Below are 20,411 nucleotides of genomic sequence, written 5' to 3' on the forward strand. Positions count from 1 at the left end.
AATCGACAATCGAATTGGTAATAAAAAAAAATATATTTGGAGAAATTTGGTTCAAACTTCGTTATCAAACCTTTTTTTCTTACATTATAGATTTAAGTGAACAATGTCGTCGAAAAATTTTTCCTCGATTACCAAAATATCAAAATGAGCCAATTTCTTCAACGACAATTCTAATTTGAATGACATTTTGTTTGTTTGGATTCCGAACACTGACAGGAGAACTAAAATGGCGGTGTGTGTCGTCATCACTAATAGAGCATATAGGGCTGATTGTCGTATTTTTTTTTCGATTATCCCTCCAAGAAAACGAAAAATCTACGCCCTTGGTACATCTTTGCCGTCGATCAATATCAAGTCCTTTCTTCACATAGCTTGTACTCAATGTGCATGACATGCATGACCTCCAACTCACACACGAGCAAAAAAAAAAAACGAAACCGTATTGCCATTTCCGTAATTTTCCCCATCGACCATCCCATCCCATATTTGCGCCATCTAACAATGGAAAACAAATTGAAATTCAAGCCTCCATCTGCCCCCCCGTCTGCACTCCAAGCATCAGTCAACTCAAGAATCCTTCTGCCGATGTTCGCGGTAGTGGATCAGACAAGTTACGATCGCTGGATCGAGTGTATTCCGACAAAGCCAGAATGTCCCACTCTGCATCACACATGCTACCGACATTCGCATTTTATATTCTTTGTATCTATATATCCCATTTTTATTATAACCAATCCCCAGAGCTGGCTGACTTCCCTCCCGGTGCGATCTGAGAGGAGGTTTCTCCTTTTCCTTATATTGCATCCTATATTGTTCGGCTGAATATTCTTCGGCGACTGGATCGCAAGCTTTACGATTTCTGGGAAGATTGAGATTGAGATCAGTTACATAGTTATCTGAAAAAAATAGTAAAGCGCTCCTTCATTCTTGCGCCAATTGCTCCCTTGGATATTACACTGTATATAGGATGTACAGGGTGTTAGTGACTAATTGCGACAAACTTTAGGCCTCGGGGGATGATTCTGCATGAAAAAATAATTACAGTTTGCTATATAACTTTTGTTTACGAATGTTTCGTATTCAGAGATTCGAGGCCTGGAATTTTCTTAAAAACTAATTATGTATTTGCTTATTTCTTGGAAAAAAAATGGTATGATTGTGAGATATTTCAAACTAAAATAATTTGCGAATTAGGTACTCCTTCAATTTGTGACAAAAAAAATTTCTCTTGCCTTTTTTTTAGTATGGGGCGCTGTTTTTGTTATAAAAAAAAACATCTCAACTTCTTTTCAGGAACTGGGTATCTAATATAATAGATGATTTATTAAAAATATACACATCAAGATTTATTTTTTACATAAAAACGTTGAACTTTACCCATACGAAGAAAGGCATGGAAAATTTTTCATCACAAATCGAAAGAGGAATTCAAAAATAATATTCAGTTCAAAATATCGGAGTGGATGAGCAAAGTGAGTTAATTAAAAAAGAGCTGTGACCCCGACGTGATTTGAACACGCAACCTTCTGATCTGGAGTCAGACGCGCTACCGTTGCGCCACGGAGTCGTTGCTGAGAAGTGAGTTGTTAGAGGTATAGAGTGAGAATCTTCTCAAGAGATTATAATACGTACTGTAATATCGCATATTCCTGAAAAAGTCCCACACTGTAATATTATTATTGAAGTATCTCTTGAACTAATGGAAATATCAATTATATATACCTAATTATAATGAATTAATAGTGAATTAAATTTGATTCTTTTCTTTTCTATTTCTTCATTTGTGTTTGAACGATAAAATGATTTTCGTAATGGGATTAAGGGGAAATTCGAATTCTGAAAAATATATCACAGGCTTCACCATCGCGAGTTAATATTAGGTTCTTTTAAAGTAGGAAACAAGAGCTCCGTGAAGATTTTCCATTTTTTATAGGTAGGTATATGGGTTTTATTACGAGTTCAGCCTGACAAATAAATATCTACATTGGGAAATTGTTAGATGAGTTGAACTAGTTTTTCTTACAACGAATCCAAAAATTCCTCAGGAAATATTGTAACAAAATCGAGAAAATCAATGGTAGGTAGGTTCTGGTTTAATTGACAGTGTTTGGGAAACTAGTTTTTACTGATTATTTAGATCTATTTTATTCTCCTTGATATTTCAATGTGCAGCCAAATATTATTTCATTTCATTTTACATTAATTTTCAATTTTATTTTTCATATCAATATCAAATACAATCATTTCAACGTTTTCGATAAAAAATAAAGGGCATAGGTATTGGCCCTTTATGGCAAGAAAGGGAGTCCTTTCTTCACTTATGCTCATTTCCATAACACGTTTTTCTCTACCTCACAACCTTTTTTTGTTAAAATTATCAAATTTGTAATTGACGACCTTCATTTACTTTCACTGTATACTCAAAATTTCAATTCGATTTCAATTTCAATTCAACAAAATTTCAATTTCTATGAAATAATACCAAATGCAGACAATAAATCACTAGTTCTCAGAGTAGCCAATCCTAAGAAATTTAACACTTACGAATAAAAGAAAACTTTGTCTAAAAGTCGGACGGAATAGGTTTATGAAACCGGAGCTACTTTCAAGCCCCATTTGAAGGCGACTTTCTAATGAAACGGTCTTTACCAAGGGGAGCCTTTACGGATTGATTATGAAACTGGCCCTTAACCTTCAATATCTCGATCTAGACTGAATTGCTGTTTCGAAATTTTGACACACATATTTTGAAGCTAGTAACGAGAAAAAAAGTGGTATGGCACTAGCGGTGCCATTTGTGCGCCAAGCCCAGGACTTATTGAGTGACATCTTACACATTTGTGATGCGAGTAATGGAAAAATTAAAAAATCAATGCAATTGATGGTTAATTCTTTTTTCAACTAGCGACAAAATTATAACCCGCCAAATATTTATCCTACAATCAACTATCCATTTGCTCTCCTCAACACCACAGCCTCATCATTCAAACAAAATTAGTTAATCAAAAGAGCAATATTGCTATTCGCATATTTCCCTTCCTCACCATTCGCTTAGACCGGACCAGGCTATAAACCAAAACAAAACGGCCCAAACTCGACACTTCGAGTGGCACGTTCTCGCCGCAGCCAACTTGTAAACAAACACCGGAACAACAGTGCGTAAATTTGCGGTTAAAATCGTTGACAAATCGTCAAGAGGCTGGCCAAATACGCCGGAAACTCCGTTTACCTGCAAATGATGAATCGGGGTATCGGCTCTTGCTGTATAGAAGCAGTTAATACCGTCTAAATGGGGCCTGAATGCGGTTTAGAGACCGCTAGAGCCGGCTCCAAAAAGGGCCTTCGTCCGCCTTTATTTACGATTTGTACGCGTACACAAAGGGCCCCTGACAACGTGACGAATTACATTAGAAGATTAGTATTTTTAGTATTCGGTTTCACCTGATACCAATATATATTTTGAACGGCACGGATTGTTTTGATAGACAGCGGAAAAGGAGAAGAAATGACTTTCATATTGATGGTCTATCTATGGGTTTCCTCCATTCAATCCGTTTCCGTTGATGGATCGAGGCAATTTGGTTTTGTTCGGCTTAGCGGTGGTATTTTCGAACGTATATTCTCGATGTTGTGAAGCGATTAGTACGTCTGGATGTGTTTCTTTTTCGGAATCGGCGTCTTTTGTTTGGTTTTCTGATGGATATGTGGCATTATAATCACAATATATCATCCCTATGATTTTTTTATAATAACGCTAACAATTTTACATTCAACATCACAGAATCTTATCTAATCTAAGTTCATTAAAGTCTAATTGGTGATTTCAATGATTAAGTGGTCATGGGTTTTTTGGTATAAATTGGTTATTCACAATAAAGAAACCTCACTAGCCTGGTGTGGAATCACAAGAAATGGAGTTACCAATTCTTGTCAGAATGTCGGAAACGGGTCCCATGATTTTTGTACATTTGATTGAACCATAATTATTGATAACCGAAAATGAACAGTTTCCGAGATATTTGAGTTCTTGTGTTTCAAAAAATGTCTCACCTTACTTTATTTTTCGTCAGTTTTTTCTACGTCGACCAGGTTTGAGTATAATTTTGGATTATTTTTATCGGAAAATGAAATGATATGTATGAAAAAAGCAAAACTATGCTGTATTAGATATTGAATAAGGATAAGTACGATTTGAAAGCTGGAATATGAAGAGAAGAATAGTTTGTTTCTATTATAAATTTGCCTACAATTTACGATTATCCGCAATTTATGTATGACAGAAGTATTTCAAAAACTAGGCAAATTCCTTTTTTATTTCCTAAAAAAGTTTTCCTTAGAATGCAGGCACTACTTTTTTTTGTTTCAGCAGATTTTGATTTGAAAGGAGAAAGAAGCAAAGAGAGGAAAGTAACGAATAAAATATCTTTTTTTATTGAAATTAAACTCAATATTTCAATAGGAAATATATTCATGAATAATGTTTTAAATGGCCTTCACCATTCCTTATAACGGGTGTTTTTTTCGAGGTATATAACTTTAAATTGGCATTACTGTTCAAGATGGCAACCGATTTAACAGCTGTCAAGTGATTTGTTCTCAGTTTGGCTTGACAATTCATCGTGAATAGACTCACGCCTGAACAACGCTTGCAAATAGTGCAATTTCATTTCGAAAATAATGGTTATTTTGTTTAGCGATGAAGCGCACTTCTGGTTGAATGGCTACGTCAACAAACAAAACGGCCACTTTTGGAGTGAAGCTAATCCTCAAGTATATGTCGAAACACCGTTACATCCAGAAAAACTGACTGTTTGGTGCGCATTATGGGCTGGTGGAATAATTGGTCCGTACTTCTTCAAAAACGATGATGGCCAGAACGTTACAGTCAATGGTGATCGGTATAGAGCCACGATAACTAACTTTTTCATTCCTGAATTGAACAACCATGATGTCCAGGATCTGTGGTTCCAACAAGACGGCGCAACATGTCACACAGCTCGTGCCAAAATCGATTTATTGAAAGACACGTTTGGTGACCGCCTAATTTCACGTTTTGGACCTGTGAATTTGCCTCCAAGATCTTGAGATTTAACACCGCTAGACTACTTTCTGTGGGGCTATGTAAAGTCATTGGTCTATGCGGATAAGCCACAAACCCTTGACCATTTGGAAGACAACATTCGCCGTGTTATTGCCGATATACGGCCACAAATGTTGGGAAAAGTCCTCAAAAAATGGATGTCCAGATTGGACTACATCCGAGCCAGCCGTGGCGGTCATATGCCAGAAATCATATATAAAATGTAATGCCACAATATTATTATCTTGCGGATAAATAAAATGCATGTCAATAGAATAATCCATCGTTGTTTTAATGCAATTTAAAGTTCTATAGCTCTAAAAAAAACACTCTTTACAAGCACGTGCCCTCTTTCTTATTTCTTCAATTGTTGCTTTCCGCCTGAAATTTACTCTCAATTTTCTCGCTGCATCGTGTATTCTTACGGTGTTACTGGTGTTGGATTCAGACTTCTAGCTGTCTACAAAAATAGTCCAAAATTATAATCAAATTTGGTCAACGCAACGTGAAAAAAATTGAAGAAAAATGAAGTACGGAAAAAATCTTTCAAAAATCATAAGTACTCAAATACTTCGTTAACAACAGAAAATGAGTTATACTAACACGTCGTCCAAGGTTCACGTCTAATTTTGAAAACACCCTTCATAATGGATTTCTACCACGGTTTCGCTATCAGTTAGTCTAACCTTATCGTTTTAGATCATTCTTAGTTCAATATTTGAAAAATAACAAATATCGTGACAGAATGATTGAGCTATATGATCAGGGAATAAATATTATTAGTCAATTAGGACAATCATAATAATAGTAGATGGAACCTTTCAAAGGAATTGCTATTTATATCATCCATACATACATGAACATGGTTTAATTGTTAAATATCAGTTCTATATTCACTATGATATCAGCGAAAGTCTTAGCATAAATTAACTGAACTGAGCTTCTCGAATTTACAAATACACAAATTTACAAGGATTCTTTCGAGAATTGAAGTTTTCTTCGGGGCAAAAATAGCAAACAGGCAGCTCCTTCAAGTAGAATGGATATGCCAGGTATAATATAATTCAAAATTTCTGGTAGTGCAATCTAGCGAAATTGCGATTTTGGCGCAAAATAGTGTGGACCTTTAATCCTTCTTCACTTCGTTCTTCCTCCAGATTCACGTCAAAAGAGTCATTTCCTGTATTCGCTAGGAGTTGTCTCTACTCTGTCATAAAAATTGTGATTATTTCTGTAAAACGCAGAATATTTCGCATAAAGTAAACTAATCCATACGTTGTCGAATCCACCGCTTTCTTCGACCTCGTCTCCATCCAAGCGCACTTTATTAACCGAAGAAGCACTTTGTGAAATACCAAAGTATTTCCATAAATAAAATTCCGCACATCCGTTTTCCAATCGACCGTCAGCCGAGACCTTCATCGGCCAGCAACGCCTTATTAGGTTAGAGAGGATAACGACAAAGCAAAGATTGGTACGAAAGTTATTCCAGAAATGTTATTTATTTATATTACAAGAGTCGCATCTCTGGCAATATCTAGTTGGCGACGCGGCGCCTAAGCAAATGCCAAGATAAAAGCGAATATATGAAAATTGGTTCAATCCTTGAGCGTGCAATATTTCAATCTTCCGGAGTCCTATACAGGCGACATTTCCTGTTTGGTTGGCTTGCCTTTCTCCCGGGAATACGGCCGTATATCTCAAAATGTATGAAGGATAGAGGTCCCTACAGACAAGAATGCGAAGAGACGGATAAAGGAACCAGAATAACAAATATACGATGTGGAATAGAAAGGGATCAAATCCTGGTATGGATGTATTTCGGATCAAAGGGAATCTACATATATAGCGGGGACTCTATCAGAGGGAGCCTTCATGTTCTAACGAAATTCTCGGAGCATATATGCCGAGGGAGGAGATCGTCTTATATGTATACGTCCGATGCATTTCTCTGCAGGTACAAACCATGAATATTTTATAACCCGTTCGACTTTCCGGAAAGTGCCATGTCAAATTTCTTCTTCTTCTTCTTTTCGAAATGTCATATCCTTGCCTCGCGTTCTCATGAATATACGTACGGGCATAATAGGGGAACCACTCTCTCGGATATTTTATGTAACTTATTGAGGGAAATTATCGATTCTGTATTCCATCGATGTGGAATATCATTTTATAATGAAAATAATGATAAACTGTAATAGCACAGTTTTAAAATACAGCAAATTGCTATACACGTACTACTACAGTTTCACATTTTCATTATCTTATCGTCTTAGTTGGAAAAAACACTGATGGATCCAAAGTATCGATCAATTTTAAATGCAAAAATTCGAAACAGACGGAAATAGATGTTCTAGGAAACAATTTATTATTATTGTAATGCAAGATCATAAGTGACCAGCCATCGTCACTGAAGAGGAATTCATAGTCAACTTCAATTTAATCTGGACTTAAGAAGATTGAAATTTTCAGATTAAGTTGGAGGAGACTAGGACCCATTTCTTCATAATGGGCTGACTGAAATATTTGTTAAAATTTTTCAAAAATGCCTATTCGTATTTGATTTTTTTGCCTTTCGTATTTAACTTTTCTGGAAAAATTCAATACAACGAAAACTGTCCAGTTCTTCAAAATTTCAGATACATAGCCAATCCAGGTGATTTTTTTTTCAATACCTATTCAGATGAAGAATAAGATATTTTGGATGACTTTCAAATGTCAAAATTAGACAGAATGCAGAAGAATATTTGAGTAAGAGTGTGATTAAATAGTAATATAAAAGGAAATAGGTGCACATTATCCATCAATCCCATCTCAATCGTTTTTTTCTCTAATCGTACATTCCATATGAAAATTTTGGTACTTGATATAATCAGAAATTTTGACTCCATTTTTTCTATACTTATATTAATAACCTGAAAACCTAATATTCCATTGTAATTTATCCGAACATGTATATATTTTGCAATCAACTAAAATAATTTTTCTATTAGTTTTTTCAATGAATTAACTTCTTGCACCTACTAGGATGACCCCCATACAAAATTCAGATGGGAAGTGCATGCGTAAACGTGAAATTCATGGGGATTCTCTATCTGATGTTCTACTTATCTGATGTCAATGAATTTCTTCAAACTACCAGTTGGCCCAACAAAAAAAGGTTCTCAGGGAAAAAAGTGGACACAGCTCCAGAAATAATATCATGTTGATTTGCAATTTAAATTAGCATATCACGTGCTCTAATTTGCAGTATATTTGCCAAATTTTTGTTGAATATCTTTTAAAGTGCAGAAGCTATTAGAAAATTCAACACGCTGCGTCTCGAAAACGGAGCGTTAGTGAGTCCATGTTTATGTTTTTTTCTTAAAATTGTTAGAGAAAACTCATATTTTCTTTTGTACCTCCAATTTAGGAACACCCTGTATTTTGTATTTTTCTTTATTATTATTTAGATGGGGAGAAAACTTAGTTGTGATGTTTATCCAGAAGAATAGTATTTGTGTTATTAAATTAATTGATTGTTTTATTTTGGTTGAGAAGTCAAAATACTGCAGCATGTCATAGGAACCTTCCACTTTCCAAAGGTGATCTTAATTTCATGTTTTTCCTATGGAAATAGTGAGTCACTACACATATCAAAATTTAACTCTTGCACAACAATACACGACTTCTCTTCTCAATTTTATTCTTGATTTGATCAACTCATCCTACTAAATTAAAAATTTTAATAAAATACTGTTGGGGAATGAAAACTTCACAAATAATTTTATTGACTAGAAAAATAAAATGCTTTAATTTATATTTCTATCGTGATATTTTGCACATATTCAACAGTCTCCGAAAAATACCAAAAAATTCCGACGGAACATCCTTTTCAACTTAGAATGATTGTTAAACAAAACAAACATATCGATGCAAAACTAAAAAGAGAAAAACTCGCATCATCAGGAACCCCTCAACATGAGATCGCGTGCTTCTCGCGGAAAATTTAACGCGATCGAAAAAACAAGCGGAGATTTCCTCGTAGCCCACTTTAAGAGGCAGCTCATTACTTAAGAGGCGACGAATGAGGGGAGCAGGGAAATCTCTCTCATGACCTGCCTCAAGCACATATTAGTTTAATACCGGAGGAGTCTGCAGAATACACAACGATGCTCTCTCATTTATTCACACATGGAGGAATGCGAGCTTTTCCTTCTCATCGATTTTCCACTGCATGCCGATTCAGTAACTGGCTTTGACTTTGCCTTATTTTCTTCAGGAAACTTTTGGACGACGTCAGTTCACGTTGTAGTGGTTTGTTCATTTCGGATCTTTTCAACTATTCAGATAATATTGAAATGTTGTGATGCCTCTTTCTACTTGGATAGCCAGTTTAATCGTGCATGAAAGTTTTTTGCAGAGTTGCTGATGCGAAAATTGTTTTCAATTAATCCATGAGAATTCTGCAGATTTTTCTTGGATATTAAACAAAATTTTATTACTACTCGTAGCTATATAATCTTGATGATCATAGTAAGCACGCACTTGTATCTAAATAAAGATTATTATAAGTTGTTTGGTATCTCGTCTTGGGTGAATGGAATGACGAACAGGGTTTTCATCAATAAACTATTTAACAAATACAATATTCCACATATACTGAGAGCGATTCAATATTATCCCTTAGTAATTCATATATAATTTCAAATATTCTTTTGAAGAAGGAAGAAACGAAACAAAACGAAATATAAACGTAAACAATTAATTTTGTATGCCTTTTGATCTAGAATCCAAATTGAATAGATATTTATACGACAAAATTATAAAGCGACACTTTTTATAAGGAGTATTACAACGATTTAAAATGCGTATACTGAAATTCATCAGAATTGAATGGCTTAAGGAGCAAGCAGGGGCTAAATTTTTTGCTCGTAAAATTAGTTAGAAATGTAGTAAATAATTAATGAATTTAAGTAAAGCTAATTCTCGCCCATACGCATTACACGTGTGGAGTAGATGATGGGGGTGCGAAAACTCCCACCCCCAATAAATGCTTTCAATCGATTTGATGAAAAATTTAATGTCGTTATCGAAACAGCAGAAAAAATAGCTTTATATTCAGATATACCTCTCGTCTTTAAAGATAATATACTTTGCGAAGACGTAACAAAATAATGTTTGTTTATGAATTTGTGTACGAATCGCCAATTGATCCTAAATGTAGTTTTAAAATGTCATTTTCTCCTCCAATTGTGGATACAATTTTAATTTCTTATGTAAAAGGTTTGATCTCTTGAAGTCATATTCTGAGAAATTTGAATTTTCACAATTTTTCGGAAATTTATAACATAAGTGATGAAAAACACTGTAATGATTCAGAATAGTTATTTATAATACAAGTGCAGAAGGCATTGATATTCTTCCACGAGTTCAAAATTCAAAAACGAGCCACGAAGTGGCGAGTTTTGGAATGAACGAGTGGTAGAATGAGCCTTCTGTACGAGTATTATACATTATTTTCTCTAATTCATTGCATTTTCATTGAAATTAATGAAATATTTTCATAAATATATCTTAGTGATTTTTGCATTGAAAAATGTTGGTTGGCAGAACTGATTTCTTTAAGGCAAATTGATGAATTGACAGATAAAGCCGTGGCGGAAAGTTCGGAGTACCAACATAGAATAATAAAATATAACCATGAAAACTGTGCGTTTCTGACATATTCTCGCACGATTTTGTTCTACAAGATGTGGAAGAATGAACGGAATAACCACAGAATTAGAGAAATAATGTTAACAGTTGGTGAAGAAAAGGACATATCAGCAATAGAATTGTTCGATGAAATTAAAATATAAACAATTTTTCAGAAACGCATGACAAAAATTCACTGAGTATATACAAATTCAGTTGATTTAATATTGCCTAACCTAATAATTGCTTTGAGAATTCTATTAACTCAACCCTTATCGATTGCCAGCAGAAAAAGATCTTTTTCGAAGCTGAAGCTATTCAAAAATTATTTAAGATCCAATAACGATTAGGGGATTTTCAATGATATCAATAATTGAGAGTGATTTATGAGATATACAAACTAAAGAAATAATTAATGAATTTGCTAGCTTAAAAATTAGAAAATTAAGTAAGATTCAATCTATTTTAGAATAATGTGAAATGTTTTTGGTTCTTTATTTTGTTTGTTGATATATAAACATCATATATTTTATTTAATTCGTATATTTTTTCATCGAACCTACATATTGACTTTTACCCACATAGCCAACCATTTTCCAAAAAAATGTTGAATCCCAGAAAAAAACACCAACCATGCCAATTATTATTGAAAACATATATGATGTTTCGGTTCTTAGTTGCTCTTCTTTGATTGTGACTCTGATTTTTTTATTCTACCGACACAGCGACTATATGTTATAAAAAAAAATAGCAGAATGTTGAAACACTTAAGATATTCTTGAATTAGTAGATGAATATGGTTTCATTTTATTTTGTAACTTGTTTATATTTTAGAACAAATTTTTATGAAGATTTGTATTTTAGCCGCTATGTGAGTAAAAAAGCTGTGAGAGTTCAAAATTTTTTATGGTATACAAACAGTCGAAATCTTCTCAGTTTCTTTCGTAAATTATTATTATTACTAAATATTGTTATGTGAATGCAAACAGATTATTTAAAATGTGTTAGTTTTGTTAATTTTTTGTCCTTTATTTTGTTTCTACTTTGAATATAGTATTTTAGATATTATTTTCCAAATAACCAGTTCAAATTACTGTTTTTTTTTCAATCATATGTTATTTATATAATGAACTTAGCAACTTTGCACCATATCCAATAATATTCATTATATAATTGTTAGATAATATCAAAACTTCGAAAAACAGTAGGTAGGTACTATTTCTTTATTCAAATTATAATTTAAACATAATATTCATGTAATGATGAAATTGTAAGAATTTATTTTTGTGGAATGACATGATATCTATTTATTGTCCTTATATTGACGTCATTGACAAACATAACTTCAAGTATGATAAAAATTTCGATTCCCAAATAAGGCCGACTCCTTTCTCCACTCTAACACCAAATAAGTAACCACCTGGCAAACATCTCGAGACCGCCTAATTATTGATATTCCGATCCCAGTTTTTAATCCAAGATGCCGCCGTGCTCGAGACCCGCAACCGGCGGCAATAATGAAGTCATTTAAGAGACACTTGTTGCCGCCAATTTGTCTAGCAAATGAGATAAAGTCGACATGCGGCGTCAATGGGAGCCGAAGGAGGCAGCACGTCTCTTCGGTTCTTCCCGACCATTTGCAGCATCAACCTGCCTGTCAATCACTGGAGATTGAGGGGTCCGTACCGCTAATAAGATATTGGGGTGACAGTGTATTTCATGGTTTGGCTCGGGATGTATGGTTGATCGATTTTTTTTTGCCGGGGGGCGCGGAAATGAATCATTCCTTGGAGATTTTCGCGGGATCTGTTGGTGGTGGGGGTCTATGATTTTTTTTTCAGCAATTGGAAGAGAGTGAGGTCAAATTTTCGCTTTTGGGTTTGAGCTTTTTGGTGTCGATTCGTTCTGAACAACATTGAATGTCAATCAGAAAATTGAAAGAAATGCAGCCTGTCCCAACAAAAATTTGACTCCTCTCGGAAGGACGCAAAAAGTTAAATTCGGAAATTTTGTGTCCTCAATTGGGAAAAATGAATTTGGGGTACCTCAGGGTACGAATTTGGGAACAATTTTATTTCTATTGTATATAAATGATGTAGTGAAATATGTATGGAATTGTAAGATAACTTTGTTTGCGGATGATACTATGATATATGTTTCTGGATATGATGTTGAAATTCTGTTCAAATTAGTTAACGAGGATTTGGATAGGTTGTTCATTTGGCTTTGCGACAATAACTTGAAAGTCAATATAAAAAAATCGAAGTATATGTTAATAGGTAGTGAATACAGGACACGTAGTACCGACATAGGTAATTTCAGAATTAATATTGATAAAGATGAAATAGAGAGGGTTACTAAAATGAAATACTTAGGATTGATTTTAGACGAGAATTTAAAGTTTCAGTTTCACGTGGATTATATCGCAAATAAAATGTCCAAAAAGTTTGGTTTCATATCTAGAATAAGGGGTAAAATTGATATGAATACGTCACTGATGTTGTTTAGATCATTGGTACTTCCTCATGTGGATTATTGCTCGTCAGTTATGTTTAATTTAAATAGAGGTAGCATAGATAGGTTACAAAAAGTACAAAATAGAGGTATGAGAATTATTTTCAAATGTAATAAAAGAACTCCCATAAGAAATATGTTAAATTGTTTGAAATTGATGAGTGTCAATCAAAGGATTATTTATAGAACATTAGATTTAATATTCAAAGCAAGGAATGAAATGTTACCTGAATATTTGAGTGAAAACCTAAAATTTGCTAATGAGATACATAATTATAATACACGTCGTCGAGATGATTTTTACATAGAAAAAGTTAATACTACATTAATGAATAAATCCACATTTAGCAGAGGATTAGTTATCTTCAATAAACTACCTGAAAAGATCAAATATTGTAATAATTATAGAGAATTCAAAAAATGTTTAATGAGTTATATTTATGAAGAATTTAATTAAGTTAGTGGATTACATTTGTATTGTTTTCAATAGCCGAGTGCTAAATAAAGTTTATTATTATTATTATAACTCAAACAAGAAGAATTTTTGTAGATTTGGAAAAATAGGACAACTTCTGTTTTGATGGGTACCAATTTCCATCATGAGTTTCATCACCATGAAGGTGGCATCAACCCCCAAAATTTTTTGCATTGGGAAGAGATGTCAAATGTTGGTTGGTTTGAAAGTTATTTATATTCTGTCCACAATCCAGTTAAAATTTTCAAGATCGACTCTCTATTGACGAAGAAATACAGAGTGATTCACCGGGATGGCCTATTAGAAGTCTATGGAAAACTTATCATAATTTTGAGCTGAAAATTAGCATATCGGGGTTTGAGACAATGATTTCTCTACCTAAAATATTTTCAGATTCCTACAACTTCCGGTTATACCGGAAATAGACTACTACTTCCTCATTTCGAGTAGCACACCCAGTGTTTTATTGGATCGTTAGATAGCTTTTTTGACGACAATTTCGGCAATATACCATACCTTGGGTTAAAACTCGACGGTTTATGAGTTGATGGGATTCTTTTGAAAAAAATGGCGGCGATAAAGACTTACATTTTTTTAAATTTTTGAGCAGAAAAACCTTTTTTCGAAAAAATTTGTTTCTTTTTCCATTCTTCAAATACGTAGTATTATAAGATTGTTTGCGGTTTGGACCAAAAATATACAGGGTGTTCATAAGAAGATTATGAAGTTGGACTCAAATTCATCAAAACTCAGATTTTCAAATTGGAACCCATAGTTTTTATTATTTCAATCGATTCTACGAACAAAAATAGTGGGGGTTATTCAAGCAAACCCTATACCTAAAATGAATACTTTAAGAATTATCGAGTAACAGACTCAAATGAGCAGAAACCGCAATTCATAACTGTGGGGATTAGTCTGTGACACAGAAAGAAACTACATTTTGATGGTTCCAAAACTAAATTTGACATTTCAAGAATTGTGATGAATTATTTGTAATTGAAAATTGTATTGGTTTATGAATTTCTCAACGCAAAATTTAATATAATTCATAAAATGTAAAATTAAGTTATCCAAACATTGAATTTCAGTTTCTTTCTGTGTTTTCCTGAAATCACAGACTACTCCACACAGTGAGGAATTGCGGTTTTTCCTCATTTAATGTTCTCACTCGATAACTCTTAAAGTATTCATTTTAGGTATAGGGTTTGCTTATAATGTAATCCCCACTATATTTGTTTATCGAGTTATAAGATTCACAAAAAGTTTATTTTATAAATAAATTTATTCTTTGGACATGTAACAATTACAAATTCAAAAACACAAATGAAAAACTTCCTAGTAAATATTCAAAATGCCTACAATTTACTTCAGAACAGTTCATAATCCGCTAATGCAAAGATCTCCTTATATCAGATAACATTTGTCTATTATTTTTTATCACATTAGCTGCTTTTTTCTATTTTCGCAATCCTGGAAGAATAATATTTTATTTGAAAAAAAAAAGCAAATTTTTAAATAAAATTTTGATGAGATGAAAAATTATTGCGAAAATCAAAATCCATATTTAAACTTCAAACATCCGGTGTAGCTATTAGATAAGACATCCATACATAAATTGGACTGTAAGGTACTGGTTTATGAAGCTCGAAGGACCATGAAATTTTCCACACTATTTATTGAAGTAGGTTTATATATACAATTACACAATGTACACTTTACAAGATTCGCTTAACTAGTTATCGAAAACTATGAATCAGTTCCACGCACTTATCCAATAACAATTTACCAACTAGGGTACTAACGAAGATGACCGACTGAAGGGTCTTTGTTAACCACGTGGCGACTAGGCCAATATTTAACTAAACTTGAAATGTGCAAGCTGAACACTGTGTCTCAAGGGACGAGAGCAACGACGAACTATACTAAACTGTACTTGACTTGTACTTACTAGACTGTGTGTTGAATATTACTGAACTGACTTGAACTCGAATTTATTGAAGTGGCGGTTCGATTTCTTACCCCACCTCGACCTTTTCGTCGAACCATCGAAAAGGGTTAAGAACATAGAAGTGCTACAGATAAAACGGACATAGTTAAAATATCATTATAGCCAGCCGTCATAATAAGGACGACTGCGCACAGCGCACTCATAAAGTGCGCGGAATTATCTATAACCAACTTCAGGGGTGAATCTTTGGACAATGGCGGCGCTGAGTTCTACGAACCTTGATCAAAACTTAACATCCGGTTTCTCAAAACTCTTGATTCCACAATCGTAAGTAACTTCAATCACTAGCCCAAAACGTCGGTGTAATAAAGATATTACATTCAAAGATACATGGTAGAAATTTCCGTGAAACAACAAGGTTAACCATGAAACTTTCAAAATGATAATCATATCATCTTCATTTCTATAACAAACTGCTACATCATTCGATGAAGAATGATACAAAGAGACACACATGAACGATATATCAAAAGTTCAAAGAACTCGAGATATCCATCGATGAAAAATTATATTCCATCTACCGAGGAGGACTCTCCCGGCCGTGCAAAAAGAGAAACATCCAGATGGAAGGAAAAGAAAAGTGAGGATTCCCAGGAAGCGACGTTGCGGGTCTATCAGCGTCAACACATAAATCACCCGCATTATGGATTAGAAAATATTCATCGGAAGCACGATAGGATTATTTATCATCCCCGAAAGTTTCGCAACTAACATGGAGTTTTATCAAGTTTCCACAAAGAAGCCGGGAGAGATTTATCATGTGGAGAATAATAACACATTCTATTCGGATAAATAGTTCTGTCTATCACCGTGCCCGGAGAATATGTGACGCACCAGTCGAGGGTGAAATTTATGAGAAATGAATTTTCAAAATGGTTCCAGCTATTTCGCAGGCAGCGCCGCTGGAATTTGTTTGCCCCTCCGCGCGTCTGCTCCCCTGGGCGGGGAAGCAATTTATGTCGGGGTGGCGCGGGTGTATTGTATTGTTTTATTTCGCGGCGGTGGAACGTTTGATGTATTTGGATACGACGATGTTTTGGATTTCCGGTTGTCGACTGCAGCGGCTCCGGTGAGATGAAAGTTGACGATTTTTTGTTTTTGTTTTGGTGGATGGTTTTTCTTTTCGAAATGAAGCATTTCCAGTTATAATAATATCACAAGAGCATGGACAATATTCGATTGTATACTGATTCACGAGATGTAATTCGCGAAACATTACGAGAGCGGTGCACGAGTGGTGTTTATATTTCGATTATACGAACCTCTTCACTCGCCGCAGTTCGCGAAACAAAATGGCCTGAATCTCCGCAAGTACCGAACCGATTATGATGAAACTTTGCACTTATAATCACAATTCCCCAACGGAGATCTGTGCGAAATTTCATATTTGTAGGTGCATCACAACCATAGAAAAAAATTATCTCGATTTTGACACAAAATGGCCAAAATCTCCGCAAGTACTCATCCGATTATGATGAAACTTTGCACTTATGATCACAGTCCCCCAACGGAGACTTGTGCGAAAATTCATATTTGTAGGTGCATCACAATTCCTCTGTGTGCTCTATTCATCCAACTGAGGAGTGACTGGTGACTGCCAGGTATGACAGACCGTCAGAGACTCATCAGTTTGCTTCATGGTAGAGAAAAACAAATTTTGGATCTTTTCAATGTTCACCTTGAGACCTTTTGCATGGAACCATATGTAAGCGTCATTTAAGGATTTATTTGTTTTTGGATGTAGGAAGTCCTTCGATTCATTGGGTACTGTAGTGTCATCAGCATAGCTGCAGAGTCTGTTACAGTCCACATTCACGTATAGGTCATTCGTATATTATATGAACAAAACGGGCACCATAAGATGATATCAGTATCGGATAGTGGAATCCAAACATCAATGAAAAAATCGTTGATATTTGGATTCCATTACCCGATACTTTCTACTTTCATAGAGTTTATGAATCGATATTCATATATTTCGAATCTCGCGACTTATCGATATTAAAGACATTGAAATAGTCCCCAATATTGAACCTTGAGGTACCCCAGTTCTTTTCTCTTTGATATTGAAAGAAACAAAAAAAACAGTGCCATCACTGCTATATGACCTTCTTATTTTTATTTGATGGATAGGATGCAACTCAAACGGCTTTTACAGCAACTCTGGTGAGAAATTGATCGAAACTACTTCTACAATCTGATCGAAAATATGCAAAGGCACTTTCAGGCTGTGGTTGATGTTCGGTCATACTCTTTACTGAACTTTATATTTTGAGCTTTTTGAGAAAACGGATTCTGTAATACAAATACCGAAAATAAATTTTCGTCTGAAACTGCGGAAGGACAGAAATGATTCAAATCAGTGAGTAAACATTTAGATTTCTTCTATTTAATAAAAATTTAAAATGTTTGAAACAAAATGCCTGAATTGTATAAATAGTATCTCACTGATATCCGGAAAAATTTTTCTCCCCCATACCTCAAACTACCAATTCGAGACAATCGTTCCTCCGAACTTCTTGAAGACAATCGCATTCAATACGTCAACAAATCGAACGGAAAAAACGACTGTCGATTCGGATCTAGGGAACCAGACACGGGGAATAATGGAAAACTCTCCTGGCACAGTTTATAATTGTCAATTCTTGTCGGATTTTCCAGTCGGAAATCCCGGCTCGAAGTAGACCATTTCCTGACGCACATCGGATAAACGTAGTGCTGTATCTCCCGCGGCATCAATTCGAAATAGATCCACTTGACTGATTTAAGAATTTGTACGTGAGCATGCAACGTCTGAGGAAAGCGACAGCAATCCGGGCACAGGCATAGAAAGGACCTTATCTGGATTGTTATATACGTCGCAGTGGCGTGCATAAGACAAGGCAGTTGGCTTAAGATCGGATGATGAATCTAGGAAAATGGAAGAGGGCACACAAGTTAACCCTAACTTCTAGTAGATTTGTCAATATAATGAATGATTCTTCTTGATGATACACTTCTAAAATGCACAAAATAATACTTCATGATAATAATTAACTTTGACGTTTCATTGATTGTAATTAATTGTTCGTTGGGGTTGTTGAGGAATCCATAAACCAAGAAAATTTTCAATAACAAATAATTGATTACAATTCATGAGATGTCAAATTCAGATAGCCAAACAATGAATTTTAGTTTCTTTCGGTGTTTTCCGGAAGTCACATACAACTCCACTCAGTTAGAAATTGCGGTTTTTCCTCATTTAAAGTTCTTCGTCGATAACTCTTAAAGTATTGATTTTAGGTATAGGGTTTACTTAAATAACCTTCACTCTTATTATACATGAGATTGACTGAAATAATGAAAAATATAGGTTCTAATTTGAAAATCTTGAGTTTTGATGAATTTGAGTTGTCCAACTTCATGACCTTCTGATAAACACCCTATATATTTTTGGACCAAACCGAAAACAGTCTCATAATGCTACGTATTTGCAGAATCGAAAATGAACAAGGTTTTTTCGAAAAAATCTTACGCCTTACGTATAAACGTCTAATAGGCCATCGCGGTGAATTACCCGGTATATAAATTGAAAAGCACAAATGAGATGATCTCTAAACGAAATGACATAACGCGCAAATTTCAAGTTTAGGACAGTTGTGCCTATACGAAAAAAGAAAGAATTTAGAAAATAATTTCAAAAAGACTTCATAAATATTACGTTCCTCGTAATTAATGAGATAATATAAACAGGCTGTCCCAACGAAAATAGAACCCCCAGAAGTCAGAAACGAAGAATTTTCGAAGATTTCAAAAAAACTGGTCAATTTCTATTTGAGGGGGATGAATTTCCATCATGAGTTTGTTCCGAAAAAAACCACCCTCATGAAGGTTCATTTTTTGAATAGGAAAGAGATGTCGAGTGCTGGTTAGTTTGAAAGTTATTTTTGTTCTGTACACCATCCAGTTACAATTTTCAAAATCGGTTCATTATTCACGAAATAATATAATATTGTACTTACCGTCGAAATGTGATGTTTCATATACAGTTGAACCGCCCAAACTCAAGATCCTAAGAGTTTTGAAGAATCCAAAAATAATTTTCAAGATTTCTAACTGAAACACATCCACCATCTCATTCCTATTAAAAAAATTGTGGATTGTTGCCATCCTCAGGTGTTTTTTCGGAACAATGTCGTCAAAGGAATTCTTTCTCCCTAATATAGAACTTGAAAATTATTTTTAGATTCTTCAAAACTCTGAGTTTGGCCGGTACATTTTTTTGTTTAAGATCACTGGACGGTAAGTTCAATATTACATTATTTCGTGAATAATGAACAGATTTTGAAATTTTTAAGTGGGTTGTGTACAAAACATAAATAACATTCAAACTAATCAACACTCGACATCCCTTCCCTATCCAAAAAATGTATGTGTTCATTACATAATCGAAAGAAAAAGATCCAGATTGCAAGCGTCTAGCTTGCAAAAACTAGGATATACATAAACGAACCGCCACTGGTGTGCGGACCTTATCTGGATTATTATATATGCGCAGTGCCGTGCATGCGACAGTCCGGGATAAATGTTTCTCTGCGAAACGTGTTAGATAAGTATAAGATCAGAAAGCGGTTGCCTGGCAACTCCTCAGGAGCGAAAAGTTCGGGATCTCTAGG

At 34.5% G+C, this 20,411-nt stretch overlaps 1 non-coding gene across 1 annotated transcript; it reads right to left on the bottom strand.

Annotated features, from left to right (window-relative positions):
• Positions 1–1,495: 1,495 nt before the first annotated feature.
• Trnaw-cca lies at positions 1,496–1,567 on the bottom strand. Its single transcript has one exon. It is a non-coding gene; the product is annotated as a tRNA-Trp (tRNA).
• Between the last annotated feature and the right edge of the window lie 18,844 nt (positions 1,568–20,411).

This window comes from Harmonia axyridis, chromosome 2 (assembly GCF_914767665.1).
Source record: "Harmonia axyridis chromosome 2, icHarAxyr1.1, whole genome shotgun sequence".
NCBI classification, from domain to species: Eukaryota; Metazoa; Arthropoda; class Insecta; order Coleoptera; family Coccinellidae; genus Harmonia; species Harmonia axyridis.